The sequence below is a fragment of the Rattus norvegicus genome, chromosome 7 (assembly GCF_021556685.1).
Source record: "Rattus norvegicus strain SHRSP/BbbUtx chromosome 7, alternate assembly SHRSP_T2T, whole genome shotgun sequence".
In the NCBI taxonomy this organism is placed as follows: Eukaryota; Metazoa; Chordata; class Mammalia; order Rodentia; family Muridae; genus Rattus; species Rattus norvegicus.
The window spans coordinates 67,241,457-67,259,261 of NC_141540.1; the positions used below are offsets into that span (position 1 = coordinate 67,241,457).

Genomic DNA, 17,805 nt, shown 5'->3' on the forward strand with positions numbered 1-17,805 from the left:
ATAGCCCCTAACGACGCTCCTACCACTTTATAAATTAACCCCTAACTACACTCCAAATATCTGTTCTTATACCCACAATTAAGGGTAGTCCCCCCCACCCCCCAAGGAAGCTTCTCTCTGTAACAGGCTGAGATTACAGAAAGCCGTAACCAAGCAAATCGCAGAGCTGGAGAGCCCAGGAACAACGGATACATCTAGAACATTCCACATCTACGGCTCAGGGAATGTCATGGAAGACAGGGTAGATGGTGTCTCCTAGAGATGTTGACACCCATAAAGTCTCACCGACATGGCTGCCTGAACACGAGCTGAACAGGGACAATGACAGCAGACCATGGCGAAGAAGAGGGGAGAACCATGAGGCATCAAACAGACACAAAGAACTCCAGGCAAACCAGGAAAGTGGAGAGTAGAAGACATAGTTCTCCTCGGAGAAAAGCACACACCAATTATCTAGCTGCCTAATACCACATGGTCAACCCTAAAAGCATATACACTGCACAGAGCATGTTATAGTTAAGACTATAGATTGTAACAATTAATGAAAAAAAAAAAAAAAACAAGAGAATTTGAAATCCTGCAGGGAGAGGCATGTGGGTGAGTGTGTGGGGAGCAATGGCAAGGGAGAAATATAATTGTTACTATAATCAAACGAAGAAAGAAACAAACAAAATCATACAGTTTTCTATTGAGGCTATTGAGGGGCTCAAGAGAACGCTCCACAGTCAAGAGCACCTACTCCTTTTGCAGAGGACCCAAGCTTAGTCTCCAGCACTCATATCTTGCAGCCTAACACACTGAGTTCAGTTCCCTCTAAATTCAGTCCCTGATGCCAGGTGGAAGGAGACACCTGACCCCCACAAGTTGTCTTTGAGACTCCACATGACAGTGGCATGTATTGTCCCCCCCACCCCCACCCCTGCTCCCAACCCAGGACAACAAAACATGTAAAAAGACTTTGTACTCATCTATTTTATGTACATGAGTGCTCTGTCTTCCTGCACACCAGAAGAGGGAACCAGATTCTACTTCAGATGGTTGTGGCCCACTGTGTGGTTGCTGGGACTCGAACCAGGACCTTAGGAAGATCAGCCAGTGTTCTTAACCACTGAGCAATCTCACCAGTCCTCGTAAAAAAGATTTTTTTTTAATGCTGACGTCTCCGAGAAAAATTTGTTCATACAATGCCTAAATTAAATGATCTATTAAAATATATAGCCATGAAATTCCACAATGACAAAACATTAATGGATAATCTGTTTGGCAGTGTGTTTTATTCTTGAGCAAATGAAGTTGGAGTTGGGGGTCTTTTATAAGGAACCCAATTTACCTGGAACTCTGACTAAAATAAAAATTATATCCAGCCTAACACCTTAGAATTATTAATTTCTCTAATTCTGTCCTTTTCTTTCTTACCTACCCTTCTACTCCCAATCCAAGTGCCATATAAGGATTTTAAAACATTTTTTTTTTTTTTTTTTTGGTGATAAGGTCTCTCTATGTAGTCCTGAAGCTCCCTGTGTGAACTCACAGAAACCCTCCTGCCTCTGTCTCTTAAGTGCTGGGATTAAAACCATGCACCACCATGCTGGAATTTTTGATACTCTTGATTGAATAATATAATATAAAAAGTAGTACAGCTGTCAAAACCGAAAGGTCGTGTCACAGCCCCGACATCTCCTGTGGTCATGTCTCAAACTGCACAAATGACGCAGGAAGTTAGTATTCAACTTATCAATTAACTCACTTTGGTAGGAGTCAGTGGTACAACTGGAGCCTCTTTTCAAGTGGCTGCCTAGTGAAATTAACAAAATGTTGACAACCATCCTGTAGACGTCTTTTTACTTTTATGTGCATGGATGTTTTGTTTGCAGGTTTGTCTGTGCCTTCAAGTACATGCCTGGTGCCATGGATGTCAGGAGAAGGCCTCAGATCTCCTGGGATTGGAGTTCCAGATGGTTGTGACCTGCAGGGTGGGTCCTGGGAATCAAACCCAGGTCCTACAGGGCCATCTCTCTAGCTCCATGTACAGTTCTTGAATAAAATTAAGAAGCTCACAGTATCTTATATAGCCTAATAGGAGGAAATTATCTTGATATCATGCAATAAAGGAGTCTTTAAATGAGCGTTTAGAGGCAGATGATTTTGATTACAGAGACAGAAAAACATTGGCTATTAAATACTATGTTAATTATGTAGCTATAATCTCGAGCTTTTTCTGTTGTGTAAAAGTCATAATTTTAAAAAAGACTGGTTACAACCTCAGAACTATTTCTCCATCCTAATTACATCTTAAATTTTGAAAGTGCTAAATTAAAAATACTAAAATATGGACTATGTAGGATTCAGACGTGGGACAAGCATCTGAGGTTCCTATTTATCATACCCAAGCAGAGCTGGCCTCCAGGTTCTCCCAGCATCCCTCCTTCTCTACCTGTTACAAGGTATGGCTGACCCTCACCCCCCACCTTCTATCCTAACTTTCCAGCCCAGGAGCTATGCTTCCCCTCCCCTAGAGGTTCTTCTCTATATAAAACCAGACATTTTGGTCTCTCTCTTTCTGCATTCCTTTCTCCCTGCCTATAATCTCTCTTTTCACCCTGTCCCCCAAATCCTGCACTCCTGTTCCTCTACTCCTCTACCCCCCATCCCATCTCCCTGTCAGCATGGTGGTTTCCCTGGCCCCATTCCTTGGGACTGGTGAACCTGCCCAAGAGCTGCCCCCAATAAACCTGCCTTTATATTTTTAATTCGGTTTGAATTGGCTTATTTTGTTAGCAAACTAGACGTTTAGAAACTTCAAAAACTGATGTTATAAGCATGGAATACCATAAAGAACATGGATAAAATGATCATGGTTGGTCATCTACAATGCCGACCATCAATCACTTACCATTGATCTATCTAATGTCTGTCATTTATTTATCATGTATCACCTATCTACCTTCCTACCCATCCATCCATCCATCCATCCATCCATCCATCCATCCATCCATCCATCCATCTCTGTGTCTATCATCTAAAGAATAAAGATGAGGCTGGGAGACATGAGATCTCTACTTCCCCTCCCAGCATCATCTTCCTCATCACCCCTCTGGTCATCATGGCTGTCCCACTGTTCTATGGACACTTCCGATGAATTGCAGTCATTCTCTTCTACTCGTGTACAGTTTACATCTTCCACCTCATCCTTTTGTCTGTCTGAAATCATCTCAGATGCTCCATCTCATTAGTTACTGGGAAAAGTAAGTGAATACACAGTTAGCACCGATCTGACATCCAGCAGATTGGATTCAGACAGTATTATACTACCAAGAGCTGGCATCAAGTGAACCAGCTGGGAGGCTTAGTCACGCACGGCTGGGAAGGTAAATTGGTACCGCCCATTTGGAAAACAATATGATAACCTCAAGTGAAGTTATCCTATGACCTAGCCATTCCACTCCCAGAAACACACTGTGGAGAGACTCCTGAGCACAGGCCTCAAAACTTGACCAGTCCTATGTAGACAGCTAAGAACTGGAAACCATCCAAATAGCCAGCAACAGCCCAATGACTCCACTGAGTTTTTCATGTCCACCCAACAGAGCAGGATCCAGCTCTTATGAGGAATTGACAGAGGTTCCATAGCAACATGGAAGGGTGATAATGTTTTCAAAATCAAAGGCTTGGTGGCACGAGTTGGTTTCTTTCTTTGGTTTTTGATTTTTTTTTTTTTTTAAGATTAAAAGCAAGAGAATGGAGAACATAAGGCTTAGGTAGCTGTTGCCGAATGGGAAGGACTGGACGCAGCAAAGGCATCAGAACTGGCCACACCTTCCTCAGCTTAGCTGATAATATAGATAATATATTGTTGTGCTTTAGTTGAAACACATCTGCATGGTATAGTCACTCAACAAGAAAGCCTAAAAAGTAATAGTTGAATCAATATAAGGAAAATGTTACAATTGTGGCTGAGTTTTAGGTTATTTTCCCCTTGAATATATTAAAATTACAGTGCCTTCTCCAGGGACTTCCTTTCCATTAGAGTGTATATCAATCTGCGAGGAATATCTGGAAAAAAAATGTTTTCCCTACCCCTCTTTTTGCCTCGGTCATGCTGGCTTGTTCATTTTCTTGTTTGTTTTGCCTCTCCCAGTAGAAGATAAACTCCCTGCTATGGCGTCTTTGACATTCTTGTCCACTACAGTGTGCACAGGTCTCAAGCATACGTGACATATACAACCAATACTTAGGGATAAACAGGCAGATGGTTGGTCTACCAGGCCAGACAAGGCAACGGGACACACCATGCTCACTCTATGGGATTCTCGGGTCACAAACCTTGACATTCAAGTGAAATTTCTACTCATTCTTCTTAACTTGAGTGAGTTACTTGGTTGAATGTCTTCTCATCTATAAAACCAGGGAATGGAATGGTTGGTGTCATTAAAGAAAGAATTTATCATTTTGTCCAGTAGTTTTTATTCTTCTTCTTCCTCCTTCTTCTCCTTCTTCTTTTTCTTTTTCTTCATATTATTATTATTATTATTGTATTATATTTGATACCTTTGCAATAAAAATAATTGTTGTTGTTGTTGTTATTATTATTATTATACTGTACTTGGTACCTTTGACTTATTTGAATTCTTCCAGCAATTTATCTCTGATCCACTTCTTCCACACCCAACTTTTTAAAACAATTTGGAATGCCACAGTTAGTTCTGTAGTTTGGTCAGATGTGCCAGGGAAGTCTTGTAACCACATGGTTCCAGGGAGGATGGCACAATGCCATCTTGTATCATCCCTAATTAGTAAGCTACAGAGAGGAGAGAGGCAAGAAATGGGGGACAGCCCCTCCCCTTCCTGAGGGCCTGCTGCACAACCAACACCACAGACATGCCATCTCAGTGGTTTTTCAAGGTGTCTGGGGAGGGCATGTGTGAAAGAATTCCAGAAAGCACAACCTACGGCCTTAGAATGTATTCAAATAAGAAACAACATGTCTTCAGAGCTGCTCTGTTCTCAACCATAATACACACACACACACACACACACACACACACACACACACACACACAGAGCACAGTCCTCCATAAATGACATCTTATTTAATTAGCAGCAGAGCCCGAGACTCTACTTAAAAAAAAAAAAAATCACTAGCATAGCACCTGCCCTTACAAAGACTAAACTCTGTAGACCAGCTCTACCATGTTGCTACTAGCATGCTCACACTAGAAATCCCTCTCCCTGTGAACTGACCTGTGTATTCTCAACCCAGGACCCAAGCCAGGGACACTGGTGTTCCTCCCTCCAGTTGGAACACACTGTCTTGAAGAAATCTAGACACTTCCGAAAGATCTGTGTTTCTTTCTTCTCATCAGCTCAGGCCCAGAGAACGCTCTATAGAGATTCCAATAACGTGGGAGGACTCCAGATTAAGAATGATAATGGCATATAAACAATGACCTCGGCCATACAGTATATGACAGTATTTATTCTAATACACACACAGAGATAGACAGACAGATGATAGAGATTGATGATATATAGATGACAGATGATAGATTAGATAGAGATAACAGATAGATACCAGATAGATGACAGATAGACCAGATAGATAGATAGATAGATAGATAGATAGATAGATGTATATTTGTTGATTTAACTAATCTGTGGGGTCGACACAAAGCTTGAAATATGACTAAGTTTTATGCAAGCGAGGCCCCTGAAAGTAGGTATATAACATCTAGACGGGACCAAAGATGCCAGGGAAAGGTCAGAACGGAACAGGGGTCTAAAGTCTAAATGTCTAAACAGTGGCAACTCAGAGAGTCAGCCACTCCCAGTGGTCTGGCCTCCTGACTTTAGACACCACCTTCTCCAATCTCCAGAATTAACTAATCAGAAATAAACGAGAAGGGCTGGGACACAGAAGAGGTCATTAGGGGTCACATCCCAGGCCTAGACTGCTCAGGTCCAGTAGACTGCACCAACTCCAATCCCCAACTTTCCTATCAGCCAGCGCTCTTTGTCCCCTCAGCTTTCCCTGTGGCCAGAATTTTCTTAGAATTTAGTGATTCAGAGACCTCCATGTCACCTCCTCTAGACCCGTTCAATGCTAACAGTTGGCAGGCTCCCTACCCCCATTTAATTACTGCATAAATTTTTTAATTAATATTTTGTGGAGGAGGCACTTCTTGGAGACCAAAGGAAGGACACTCTGTAGACTTGATTCTCCCCTTCTGCCTTTGTATGGGTCCTGGGGATCAAACTCCAGTCTCTGGTTCTTACAACAAACGCCTCCTCTGACTTTGTCATCTTGCCAGCCCTGATTAATTTTCTTATTCTACTTTATCCCTCTCCTCTTGGGCCATGGGGGACATTTTGTCTCTAGTACAAAGCTGGTTAGGCTACCGTGGATAGGTGGTCTCCATGGACCAAGTAAACGTAGGAAATCTCTGTTGCTCGTGGATGCTGTGAGATCCCTCTCCATCTACCTGAAAAGTGACCTTGAAGAAAGGGCAGCAAAAAGATAGAAAAAGGAAGGCTTCTACTTAGGTGGGACCCTGTCTGAGTTCTAATGAAGGAACTATGAGAGAGCCCTTTCTGCAAGCTTGTTTCCGGCTCCCAAGTCTAACTTCCCGTCAGTTTTAATAAAACAACTGCCACCACCACCACCACCTCCAGCCAACGCTAGCTTTCAGTCCTGGGGCTTCTCAACTTCATCAATACCCCAGTTCTGAGCAGCACTGGAAGGTTTATAAAAGGCTGCTCACTGTGCTTTAAACGGAGCTTCTGTTCTGAGACTCCTCTTTCTCTTCAGGGCAAGTCCCACTTGATTTTCCTTTGTCCTTCTAATAAGTGCTGCTTGAAAGGTTGGAGGCCATGGAAGGGAAGGGAGAAAGACACACCTCAAAGTTGTTAATCAATAAGGAACTTCTCCGGATATCTGAGTGACCTCGGTGGTGCTTTTCACATCTGTGCAGGTCTCCTTGGTGATGGTTGCTATGACCTCTTGGTGTCTCCAGCTAGAACTCTTCCAAATGTGGATCACTGCTTTTAAGCTCTTGTCTCCTCTGTTAGCTGCTTTTGCCTCACACAGCTGATTTCTCCATGAATGAAGCTCAGTTTTAACGGTTTTTTAAAAATCAAGTTATTTTCCCTATAAACGGAATACATCAGGCAGTCCAGTACATTCGGAATTTTTTAAAAAAATTATAATTTTACATTGCCTGGTTCTCTGAAAGCAAGTTATTCATATGGAAGTTGGTCCCACCCACTTTCCCCCCCTCAAAACCCCCATCTTGCCCTAAAAGAAACTAAACTCGGACAGCAAAGACACCCAACCCGGCTGATCTGGGTCACGTGGCTCATGTAACGAGCTCTTGGTTAAAGAGGAAGATGTAGAATTCAAATATGTTACAAAATGGATCTCTTCCTAATTATGTAGACCTGGGAAATAATAAATAGTTTAACATAAAGAAGAACTACATGAACACTAAATAAATCATATATTCCTAAGAATTAGAAACCTTTTCTTTAGTGAGTCTATTTCGGGGAGCAAGGAGAGGCTTGGGAATAATTGCCCAAATTGAAACTGTGAAGGAAGTGGACCTACAGTAGCCAGGTCACGGCACTGACAATCTTGCCAGAGTGACCTAGGGTCCTGACGGCAGTATAAGTCAGAAGGATATGAATATGAACCCTATATTGTCCTACCTAAGCTGGTGCGCTAAGAACTCATGGTTTTAGAAACATTATATCTCTTAGGTTCTGTTGTTGGACACAGGAGCTTATTCCTCTGTGCCTGTTTGAAACATTTCATTCAGCTGTAAGGTAATGAAGCAACCGGGGTCACTAAATAAAGGAACGGATGGATAAATGAATTCATCTCTGTATGTTCAAGCTCAGGCTTGTGCTGGGCATTCATCACACCCCAGACACTAGCATTGACCCTTGGGATCAAAAAGTGGTCGAGAGTTGGTGTCAACCACCCTAAAGGATTTAGTAGGAAACAGAACCATGAACAGCATGAGGAAGTGGCCACTGAGATATAAGGTATAGCTTAGTCTTTACAAATGACAAGTGACACACATGGCAACAGTTTGATGAGACAACAGTGTCCTTATTCTGGACACCAAAGTTAACAATAACTGAAAAATACTTCCCAAACAAACTCTACCCTCATGGAACCTACAGACTAGAACAGGAGACAGAGAAGAGACAGTGGGTAAACAGACAGTATTTCTCAAACTAAAGTTGAAATAAGGATAAAGGCATAAGACGCAATCACTCATGATATTAGTCTGTCTAGATGCTATAAAATTTCCAAATGCTTACCTTTAAAACTCAGACTTATTTTACCAAGAAACAGTGCCAAGTCGGTTTTTTATTGTAAATCTGACACAAACTAGGTTTATTTGGGAAGAAGGAACTTCCAATGGGGAATTGCTGCCCTCAGATGGGCTTGGGGGTGTGTCTGTAGGAAGTTATTTTGATTAATAATAGATGGTTCCACTGTGGGCGGAACCATCCCTAGGCAATCCCTGGGCTGCATAAGGAAGCTAGCAGAGCAAACGAGTCAGCCGGGTTCCTTTATGGTTTCTGCTACAAGTTCCTGCCATGGCTGAGGGTGGACTATAACACGTAAACTTAAAGAAACCCTTCCCTAGGTTGACTTGGTTACTGTGTTTCTCATAGCAACAGAGAAACAAACTAGACCAACCAATTACTGCATTGCAGTCAACAGACAAGTAGGACAGGTGCTAAAATTTAAGTAAGTAGGTTATTGTCACAGAGGAGAACTCTCTCAGCACACAAGGGAAAAAACCTACCACAAAAATATACTCAAGGGCAACAGAAACAGCATTCCAGGTAGATAACACAGAGGTAGCAATGGTAAGAATTTCCACACAGTTGCATCAGGAGGGAAGAAAAACAGCAGATCAAGAAGAATTAACACCCAACCCCTAACCCCAGCCCCAATCTGGTGAGACTAAAAAAGAGAAGCAGCTAATTCTCCTGCAGGGTATTTAAGATAGTGTTACAAGCAACAACTGGAGAGCCTCTCACAAGAGAATTTAATCCTTCTGGGTAGAGGCTGCCCTGTTCTAGAAGCACTTCCTTTCCTTAACAATGGCCCCGGGGTGCGACTGGAAAGTACGGAAGGGAGTGTGTGAGTGTGCCTGCTCATATAGATTTCATTATAGTACAGTACTACAATTATACTCATTTACTGCTGTTGACTGTCCCAGGTTATAAAGGTCACAGCCACTGGCAGCTACGTACAGCAAAGAGCAAAGCGCACGCACACACACGAGCACACACACACACACACACACACACACACACACACACACACACACACAGTTCAGCAGTACCTGCTATTTCAGACATCCACTGGGGGCCAGGAGCCCTGAAACATTTCCCCCAAACTGAAGTGGTCTGCTGGGCTCCCCTCTCCTTCCTCTACAATTTCATTCATCCGAGTCTCCAAAAGCAGGATCTAGTGAACCTCTAATTTCCAGCCCAGCACATCGCTCACTATCTTGCCAGCATAGTTTGAAATCTAAACAGGTATTACAGGTGGAGAAAATAGAGCTAATTATAGGCGTCCAGAGCAAAATGACAGGGGGGGACGTCAATGGAGAAGACTGTGTTTCCTCTCCTGATCCTACCTTGGTTATCCCTAAAATTAGAAGCCAGTAGTTTAGGGTTATTGACAGACACTTCCTCCGAGAAAGGAAACCAGAATTAGACAGGACAGTTTAGGCAGCCTTCTAAAACATTTAGCACCTCTTAGAAATATGATCAGTGAGATGCTTAAATATTTTAAAGTCAGAGATGGCTGCAGGGAGTTCACAGGCAGTGTGACTCCTGAGGGCTGCAGAGGGAGCACTGAAAGCTCTGAGGGGGGCTGTGGGTGGTTTGGGGGGTGGTGGTTGTGATTTGGGCTGAGGAACGTCAGGGTTGATCTTAGCTAAGCAGCTGTAGAGTTGGCAGCAGCCATATCTAGTGAAATCTCTTGGGGGAGGTCAGAGGAGGGTACAGAAGGACAGCCAAAGCCACTCCCCGGCACATTCAGGGCTCATGCATTCCCAGGTACCAGAGGACACGGTGGTTTTGAGGCTAAGGCTGCCAGCAGCTCAGCAAAAACAGGATTTATGCAGAAAGTTTGTGGTTATGAAGGTTTCCTTTGCCTTTGACTTCAAGTGTGTAGTCGACTATGCTTTCCGAGACCTGTAACTGTGACCACTGCACTCCCAGAAGATCCATGTAGCTACTGCAGAGCTGTTAGGACAGATAGGGGAGGGGGCCCACCCTTAAACAGACAGGGAAGAATCCTTCCAAAAGGCACCGTCCATTAAACACAAAAGTTACACTCATTTTACTGAAACCTGTGGAGATTAAAAACCGCAGGAGGAACTGCAAGTATGGCCCTCAGGAACAGGGCTACAGACCTCTCCACCCATACTTGCTCCCACTGTGCTCCTTAACTGCTTCATTTTGCTTTGCTACTATGTCTCACAGACACACAGAATGGGAAAAAGAATCCCCCACTAACCACCACATATCATGACATCACCAGTGTCACACGCCAGAACTGTCCTTCCTGAAGACAGAATCAAGCAGGAGATGCTGGCAAATTCAAGACCGAGCAGAGACTGTGAAAGGAATGGCTACCATGCTGCCACTATCCGAGCAGAGCTGGAGGACAGTCAACTGAAGAAAATACCACAGGAGCATATATATCAGTGCCATACGGGAAACCACACCCAAGACAGAAGGCTCACCATATTTAGTCAAAACAATTGGGCTACGAGAGAGACTGGGAGGAAGGCTTTCCAGCTACCAACATGTAACAATAAAAAAGTATGGGCTAAGCAGAGATAATCTGTCCAAAATTATGACCCTCAAGTAGTCAGGTTAGATTCGGGGCTTAACCTCATACAAGCCAGTTAACCATTCCACCACACCTTTATGAAACGTGTATTGATAAAGTGCTATCATACCTGACTCCCATTAGTTAGAGATGAGGGGGAGGAGGGAGGGGAGGAAGGGGAGGGGAAGGGGGAGGGGAGAGGGAGAACACTTGATCTTCTCTACAGAAGTTAAAACCCCCTGGCTAATTCTGGTGTCCTAATATCTTGACAAAATGCCTTTGAAAACCACACCCAAGACTGCAAAGACACTCAGCCCATTCTAGTATAGTTATTATAGGAAAGCCAGACACAAGAGGTGGTGGGGGATGTGGAAGAGTAGAGCATTTGCCTGGGGTAAGAAGAGAGTTAGGAATGTACAGAGAAAGGGAGGAGAACTCAAATGCAATTTAAAGGTGACGTTAAACACACTCTTACGGAAAGCGAAGGGTGACAAAGGAACAGCCAGTGAGGGAAGAGTCAACCAATAGGATGTGGAAGAGGCGGGGCCATAGTATACCTTGAAACCAGTAAGATCCTGATCCTAAGGCCGGAAGTGTGAGGGGTTTTGTATATTTTCAAAGTACTTCAATTATTTCATTTTCTTGTTGATGCCACGAATGCACAGATATACAAGTGCTTTGGGGTTCCATTAAATAACAAAAAAAAGTACAGATATGTCAGCTTAAAATGGGAATAATAATAATAATAATAATAATAATAATAATAGTTTCCATAGATGATACAAATGACCAACAATCACACACAATGATGAAACAAGTCTAAGAACAACCAGGGAGATGCCACATAGACGTAATCGAAGGCCACTTTACACGCAAGCAGAAGCCTAAATAGAAAGGCACATTACAACAAGTGTTGGTAAAAACACAGAGAAATCAGAGCACACATATTGCTGCTGAGAACACAAGATTGTGTGTGGACAAGCTGTGCGGCGATCCTGAAAACCCCAATGCAGAGTTACCATCTAAGTCAGAAGCTCGTCCTCAGCACGTGGGTTTGAGAGAACTGAAAAACATCTCTGTGTAGACATTTGTACAAAAATGTCCATCATCTGGTAAAAAACAAAACGTGGTATCTGTATACAATGGGCTATCATTCAGCCATGAGAAAAAAAAAGTGAAGTAAGCACTAATTCACTATACAACATGGATAGGGCAGGAAGCAAACTGAGAGGAGCAAGCCAACCATAGGAGGTAGGTACATGTTTCTATATAGAAAATGTCCAGCCTTGTGGACTGGCTGCCTGCCTGCTGCCTGCCTTTCTTTTCTGGGTGCAAAGGTTGTTGTTGGCTTGTGACAGGGTTGACACCATCAGTGTTTGCTTACTGTTCCTTCTGAATCCAAAGTTGCCCGCTATCATTCCTCCCTGGGTCTGGTTGAGTCTAATCTTTACAGATGGCTCAGCCTTGTTTCCACGATCACTAATGACTGCATTTCACTGTGCTGCAGCTCCATCCTAGCACAGGGGCTTCTGAGGTATGCCTCAGGGCCGGACCCTCAGCTAGCAGCCTCAAGCTACTGTCTGTGTTGTCCTAGTGTCTGCTCATTGCAACCATGCTGACCCCTTTCTGATCTGCTCACTCCATGGCTCTGTGAACTAGGAACTGGCTTACTGACTTGGTAAACTTGCTGCTGGTATGGCGTTGTGTATAGGGAGGCGGTGAGCGGAAGCTCCCACCCTCTCTCCCTCCCTCCTGTAAAACATGTAAGCTCTGGCTCTGGAGCACACTCCAGGCTTTGTTGCTCATCCTTCATCACCTGTTAGAGAGGTGGGTCATGTGACCTCTGAGAGGTGGGTCATGTGACCTCTGCATGGGCACATTTCCTGCTCGGGGCTCCTCGGGAGTAAGACTCAGTAGAGTGCTTGTCTATCATACATGAGGCCTTGGATGCAATCCTTGCCTCTGTGTTACGTGGGCATGGTGCTGCATACCTATAAGCCCACACTGGGGAGGTGGCAACTGGAGGAACAGGAGCTAAGGCCATCCTCGGCTACATAGCACCACTGAGGCTGCCCGAGCTACACAACACCTATCTTGACCTATCTTAGGGTGGAGGGGACCAAGAGGGAGATTAAGATCTTAGTTATCAGATAACCTGGGCACTCGTGGCCAAAGCCAACTCTGACAAATGGCCAGGATGATTTGTTCTATAATCTCATGTGCTATATCTCAGAAGTCCTCAGATAGCCCTATGGTACGATACAAACAAGGTCAGAATTGTCATTAAAACTCAGTAGCACGGCCCAGAGCAGAATCTGTATTTCTATCTAGGCGTGCTAGCTAGCCCATAATTTCTATAATATAATCGCATTAAAATACTCATTGTTTCAGAAACTTCACTTGAAGTAGTTTAAAGGAATTGCTAGCACGTTTTTGCTTTAGCAGTGCCTCTCAACCTTCCTAACACTGCGACCCTTTACTACAGTGCCTCAGGTTGGGACAGAACTGGCCCCCAAACCATAAAATTATCTTTGTCGATACTTCGTAACTGTAATTTTGCTACTCTGACGAATTGTAATGTAGAGATCTGATATACAGGGTACCTGATATGCCGTCCCTGTGAAAGGGTCATTAGACCCACAAAGAGGCCGTGACCCATAGGTTGGGAACCACTTCTATAGGGACAGGGTAGCAGGGGGTAGTGGTACAGAAAAGGTGCCCTCTGTACCATAATGCCTTTCAGATTTTGAGCACATGTCACCCAGGCAGATGACGAGCCAAATGGCCAGGGCACCCCATACACAGTTTACCTTCCTGAGCTGAAGGACTCTGTACTGGCTGGTTCTGTGTGCCAACTTGACACAAGCTGGAGTTATCACAGAGAAAGGAGCCTCCCTTGAGGAAACGCCTTCATGAGATCCAGCTGTAAGGCATTTTCTCAATGAGTGATCAAGGGGGAGAGGCCCAGCCCATTGTGGGTAGAGCCATTCCTTGGCTGGTAGTCTTGGGTTCTATAAGAGAGCAAGCTAAGCAAGCTAGGGAGAGCAAGCCAGTAAGCAGCATCCCTCCATGGCCTCTGCATGAGCTCCTTCTTGAGTTCCAGTCCTGACTTCCTTTGGTGATGAACAGCAATGAGGAAGTGTAAGCTGAATAAACCCTTTCCTCTCCAACTTGCTTCTTGGACATGATGTTTTGTGCAGGAATAGAATCCTGGCCTAAGACACACTTCTAGAGTTTGATTCCTATCATTAGTGTCTCCTGACCTCTGAGACAGTGTCTCAGTACCTGCCATCATGTCCTCATTCCAGTCAATGGGAAGGAGGAGAGAGAAGAAAGTCAAAGAGTGGAGGACCCTGCTAACTCACGGACACAGCGGGAGAGCTGGGCATCTAGTTTCTATTCGTACCACAGTGATCAAATCTGGGTTACAAAGGTGACTAGGGAGTTGCAATGCTAATGGAAAAAGGCACATGGATATTGGAACATGACCCCTGACACACTGAGTAATACAAAATCACAGCAGGGGTTATTTCTGGTGGGAGGGGCAGGAAATTGCCCCAGGGGCATCTGAGGTGGAAAGCGGTTTTTTGGCCATGTGCACACATGCAAATACGCACATGTATTCACAAGCATATACGCATACACATGTATATGCACACACACAGTCGACAGAAACATGTACAAATACTCAAACACACATATATACATTGCATGTATATTTTATAATTTTAAAATCTGTTGTTGAGCCTGTTTTAGTGCCCAGGGATTCATTGTATTATTCTTTCTATTTTTTTTGCATGCTTAGCTTTTCCCACATACATACATGTATGATTTTTACCTTAATATCCCTTCAAGCATCCAGTATTTATTAAAATCCTACTTTGCAAAAAAGAGGGAGGAAAAAGAAGAGGAGGAGGAGGGAGAGGAGGAAGAGGAGGAGGAGGAAGAGGAGGAAGAGGAGGAGGAGGAAGAAGAGGGGGAGGAGGAAGAGGAGGAGGAAGAGGAGGAAGAGGAAGAGGAGGAAGAAGAGGGGGAGGAGGAAGAGGAGGGGAGGAGGAGGAGGCAGAATTATCATGATAGCTGGACATGGTGGCACATACCTATAAATCTGGTACAGAAGATGAAGTCTGGAAGATCCTGAGTTCAAGGTCATCCTGAGCTGAGGTCTTGTGTCAGATAACAAGTAACACAAAAGTCCTAAAAGCCACATTACACCATGTGAAGTGAAGGACTATGCTATCTTTAAAATGTTTAAAATCTGACTGGGAAATCAAGTCTATCATAACACAGACACAAAATGGAATGAGAAGTTCAGACATTCAGGGGAAGGAGAAACTATGGCTTAGGAGGAATGGGGCTGTCACACCCCCAGGAAATGAACGGATGTGACAGAGACAGTAAGCAGCTCGAAGTCTTCGTAAACAGGCGAACTAATTTCTAGTGATTGGATTTGCTGCATGCAGTGTCTTGGTGCAGCTGTGGCCTTGTTTCAAAGCTTGGGACCAAATTAAATGCAAACGGAGCACACAAAAAGAAGCTTTGCTTCTGTATTACCCCCATTCTTTCATTCACTCGTTCGGTCGTTCGTTCACTCAATCGCTTTTTATCCTCACTGCAGCCCCCCCTCCACTTCCCTCTAAGGCCACATCTAGTTGTCATTTTAAGGAAAGCTCTCCTTGAACAAGTGCCTCTGATCCCTTTGAAGAGCAGTGACCGTGGGTAAGGTAGCCAGCCCACTTCCCTGATGCACATCTTTCTGGAACTGCATGCTGTGCCGCCCGAAACAGGATGTATCACCTCCTCGAGCTTCCTCTTCCTTATCTCTAGAGAAGGGATCCATCCCAGACGGGTTCTTCAAGGGTTAAGACTGCTCTTGGAACAGTGCCCAGGATACAATAAACATTCAGTAGGTTGCCAGTGTTATCTGCTTCTTCCATGGCTCTTTAAAAATGAGCTCATGTATTTCCTGTCCCCAAGAGTTCACCGGAGGCTGGAGATGGCTGTCTCAGACAAACAGACTTCTGATATTTTGGGGGTATTTCTTGACTTTTCAAAGACTATAAGGGCCAGCCAAGGTAGGTTTATAAGTTGAGTCTAATGAGCTACCAATCCATGATTTAATATATTTTTAATAATATAATATTAAATAATAATTATTATTAAATCTTTTTTTTTGTTAGTTGTTATCCCTCTCAGACAGTTCCTTAATCCATTCCTCCTCAGTCTCCAAGAGGATATCCACACACCCCACTCCCACCTCACCAGACTTCCCCACCTCTCTGGGTCCTTAAGTCCCTCAAGGGTTAGGACTTCCCAGGCAGTTCTCTGCTGTATATTAAGATTCTCTATTTAATTATGTATGTGTTTCCATGTGGTAGTATGTACACTTGAGTGTAAGCGCCAACAGAGGCCTGAGCTGACAGACCCCCTGCAGCTACACTTTCCTTGGTTACCAGCCTAGGCGCTAGGAACTGAACTCAGGCCGTCCGCAGGATGTGCTTTTAACCTCTGAGCTATTGCTACAGTTTCCACGTTTCAATCCTTTTGTTCTTTTTATAGAAGACAGCTTTAAGTGACTTCTTGCAGGACAGATAGTGTTCAAATAAACCTAGGCAAGTTACAAGTCAAAATACTTCCCATACACCTAGGTCTGATTATTCCTCACATGGGGGCGGGCGGGGTATATCCCTTTTTGATAATTTATAAGTTTTACATCTTGGGTTTTTGCTTGCCACTCACTTACTGCCAAAGACCAGCTTTCTCCCCAGGCAGTGGGCATCCAAGCTGTATCTAGCTCTTGACAAAGCTGAAACAAAGTAACTGTGTAAGCCGTGTGTGCCAAGTGGTGAACCCCGTGATGTCAACCATATACAGTACAGGGTTACAGGAGTCCAGGTGGATAGGAGCAAGCAGGAAGAAACCCTGATATGCAGAGGCAAAGGGCTTGCCCAGCCTCCGAGCACTAGTAGAAGCACCACAGGAAAGTACATCAAGGGAAGACAGAACAGGAGTGTGTTCTGTGGACCACAGCGAGATCAGACAGTAGAACATAGCAAAGGGACTTTACAGGTTAGGGAGCTGGGAGAATGAACATGCATGGTCTTAGTCTTCTAAGTGGCTTTCTATTGCTAGGAGTTTCTTGTTCTAGGGCTCCTGGTCTATCAGTGTAGAGAAGGAACGGACCACATAAGCAGTAGTGCTTCTGAGAGCAACTGGACATTTCTTCAGCGCAAAGATCTTGTCTGTACTCATCTCAGGGTTCTTAGCACAGTGGGTGGGGGTGGGGGTGGGGTAGAAGTAACTAACAAACAACATTTTAAAATCATCTGGCAAATAAATAGCAGGATGGTCCCATAGCCATAGTCCAATCAGCAGGCCACGACTGTCTCTAATTTTAAGAAAAGGTTCACAGGAATGTCCGGGGATTGGGGGTGGAGGGAGGTCACATCTTTAAACACCAATCAATGGTGCGGGTCACCTCTCACTGAGTTCTCTGCCTAGAGCCTCTTTTTTGCTATGCATGGCAACTTTTCAGTTATGAGAGCAAAACTACAGATACAACTTCTATGTGATTTAATTTTAGTTTAAATAGAAAGAAGTGGAAAAGACGAGGTGCAGCTTCATTTGAGAGTGTAAGGCATCCGCACTATTATTCGCTACCAGGAAGGGAAGCTAATGCACTGGAGATCCTGTGGTACCCTTTGGGACATTATTTTAGACCCTCAATGGTCTGTCTGTCTTCTCCCACCTGTCTCCTGGCTTCTGCCCGGAGCTGGAAACTAGCTAAACTGAGAATTCAGAAGTTCTTTGTCACTAATACTGTCTCTGCACAGAGTTCAGTGACTCACATTTATTAATGAGTTTCTCCAAATTCTGATGTACCGAAACAGAGATATTTTAAATGTATTATATAAGAAATCACTTCACAAATCCTTACTGGG

The 17,805-nt window shown here is 44.0% G+C and overlaps 1 protein-coding gene across 2 annotated transcripts in view; it reads right to left on the reverse strand.

Moving 5' to 3' along the window:
* The window catches only part of Srgap1 (SLIT-ROBO Rho GTPase activating protein 1), a 271,658-nt gene that overhangs the window by 209,383 nt on the left and 44,470 nt on the right, over nt 1-17,805 (reverse strand).